Genomic DNA, 3,145 nt, shown 5'->3' with positions numbered 1-3,145 from the left:
AAAATTAAATTACAAGTCCTCGTTTGAGACTCAAGGACTCAACCGGCATTTTTGTGTGGAAGATGCAGTATCAATTAGCCACTTTCGACTATATCACCATCAATAAAGATCTTGTCGAAGGCTACTACTACAATTCCACTAAACCGCTTTCCGCCAATTACTTCCCTCGTGCAACGCCGCAATTCGCTTTTAAAGATTTTGACTTCCAACCAATCAGAGAAGCCACTCGTGTCGGGGGCTAACCTACATTTCGCTTTGACGGTACCCTTAAATCAGACTATCATTGTATCTTCCATAGCAACCTGATAAGCAAATCAAGTTAAAAAAGACACCTTAGAGCTTAAGAGAAACATTTTATTTTATTCAATGTGGTATCCTCCAACCTCTACACACTTTTCAGCTCTACATACAAATTCTTTATAAACATTGTGGATCCTATCTTCATTGACAGAATTCCGTGATTTTTTGTTGCCATGGAAGATACAATGATAGTCTGATTTAATCAAAAACATGCAAATTTCCGCTGTAGATTTTGCGTTTTTTGTAATTTTCTCAGCTGCTAAAAGGAATATCTAGATTTTTATTTCAGAATAGGTGGTTTTGAGGCAAGCAAAAATGTTTATAAAGAATGACATTTTTGCGTAAAGCTAAAATTAAAAATTTTTTCCCTCTTGTTTAGTCCATCCGGGGACACACTGTATATGATGGAAATGTCAAAGGTACTTAAATCTCCTATCCATGTGTTTTGACAGCATACCCTACATTGCACGTTTGTAAAATCTTTTGCATTTACAGAAAAAGACCTTAGAAAAATTTTAGTTCAGCCCCAGATGATTGTTCCATACTGTATTTTGAAAACGGAGATTGTGATTCAGGTATAATGAAGAGGCTTTAATGCTCTAGGAAAATTCTTGAGATACCAGGAGGAGACTTCTGAAATACCCAGAAACGCTATTTATAAATCGATTTCGGTGGAACAACGTCCAAAGGTACCTATTCAAAGAGATTCTATTTATTGAAAGGTCTTCAAATCATTATGACACAGATGACTGGTCGCTAATGATCCGGAACAAGCAGACAACTACCAAGTTGAAAGGAATTCACCATTCAATATATTGTTGTATTATGGTGAATAACCAGATGTTGTGTGAGCTCGAATTAGTTTGGGTCGAGTTCTCTCATAGCGGAGGATATAATGAAATTCGTTGAATACGTAAGTACGCGCCCATTTTTCATCAAAGGTAGGTTACATTTTGTGTGTCCGAAGAAAATTGGACACTGGACACTGGATTAATGACAATTTTAGGTACCAGGCCGTTTAATGAATCACGTGCAACTTTAATTTCATCATATCACCCGACATGTGCTTCCATAAGTGAAGTTGTGGGATACAAGACATTGTTACCAACACCGCACACGCAAGGGATCATGTCATCTGTATTTAAACATAGCATTTGTTTTTCTTTCGAGGGTCATTACGAATTACAACAATTAATAACAAGCATAGTTTACTAATCTCTTCAAGGAATTCACAAGAGACTTTGGCTCTTCAAGCATTGTCATTTATTAGTACCCGAGTATGTTTAATCAATATAATTAAATGGTCAAATTTTTATATATTTATGGTGGTAGAGAGTGGGGGTACATATCCGGGAAACCGGGAGTACGAATCTGGGCTGAGATAAGAATTTTCCGTCTGCGACAGAGATAGAAATTTCCTTAGATCAGTTTCGAGCATTCTGGCGGCTACTCCGAATTAGGTTTTCCTGCAGTTTTCCTAATTCGTAAGGTAAATACCGGTTAGTATAGAACAACTTTAAGATATTCTGCAGGGACACCCCTAAAAAGCATTATGCGGGTCACTCTGTAATTGGGCGACAGCTTGTTCGATCTCATATTCTTCGTTGTAAGCGAACTTCGTGGATATAGGGTTTTGTATCAATTGTGGTAATAAATTAATGTCCGTATCAATTTTTTTTACCTTACCTGGAACAATCCAGCGGGTTTTGTAGTTCAAATGGCATTTTGTGAATTTTGAATACACAGGGTGTAGCATCTAAGAACCCACGGATGAAGAAGCCTCATACTAAGTATAAAAGATATCGAAAAAAATGGGTTTGAACCCGCGACATTATCCATTGTAAATTGAGAAACAGCCAGCTCGTCACTAATCCGTCTTAATATTCCCTTATAATATTATAAAGGCGACACAACAAAATCCTAAACAGATTTCTTTTATTCCGAAGCTAAATGCCCTTTAAATATGCATATTAGTCAATTTCAAAGCACCGATGATTTAATACGATATCACGCGCAAGCTTAGACTGCAGGGCATTATAAAATACCATGTGCAATTTGAAATCAACACACGCCGCTGATCGGCCAGCTAGCCCCGTTAGCCAAATAGTTAACAGCGTAGAGAGTATGCTCTTACTCAGGGTAGTAGGTCAGTGAATTAAAAAACTTTGACCACAAATCATTATAAAAGGTTCCAAGTAAATCTCCGCCACTAATACTTACTGGTGCTTCGATTCAAGTCTTTCAGGCGCCACCTAATTCCAATAACAATTTTATCTGCAGCCACCGGAATTAGGAAAGGTAGCTTCAGTATGAAAAGGGTCAACAATTGACCCACAAGAAAAATTATTGTTTATTAACCAAAGAGTATGCAAAATACAAAAAAAAATGAAATCTTCCCATGAACTATTAACACAAAAATTAACCCACCAACAACTCCTGAAGTTATGTGACACCTCGTACCGCTAAGCAACGACAAGTATAATTACTAGAAATTAAAATTGAAATGATGTACTATACTCGGTAGCTTGAGGTGTTGAAGTTAACCGTAGTAAGGAGCTCTTTACCTTACAAGTGATTACTTCTCTAGAATAATTCGTACTTGATCAAGCATATTAATTACACGTAAAAATTTCCACTTACATATGTGGGTCAAATAAACGGTTCATAGATATTTAGGTCTTAACAAAAAAGGTGGAAGGTACGTCACCGCTAACGATAAATTGTGTCGGCAATTCCACAGGTTCCTGGTGTAACCAAAAATAACTCCTACGGAGGTAACAAAGCTTGTGCTCCAGGTATATTTCTCTCACGATCTACGTTCGGCTGCCCTTAAGATCTTAATGAT

This window comes from Photinus pyralis, unplaced genomic scaffold (genome assembly GCF_008802855.1).
Source record: "Photinus pyralis isolate 1611_PpyrPB1 unplaced genomic scaffold, Ppyr1.3 Ppyr1.4_LG8, whole genome shotgun sequence".
NCBI lineage: Eukaryota > Metazoa > Arthropoda > Insecta > Coleoptera > Lampyridae > Photinus > Photinus pyralis.
The sequence above is the reverse complement of the archived record's forward strand: the minus strand, read 5'-3'. Positions refer to the sequence as shown.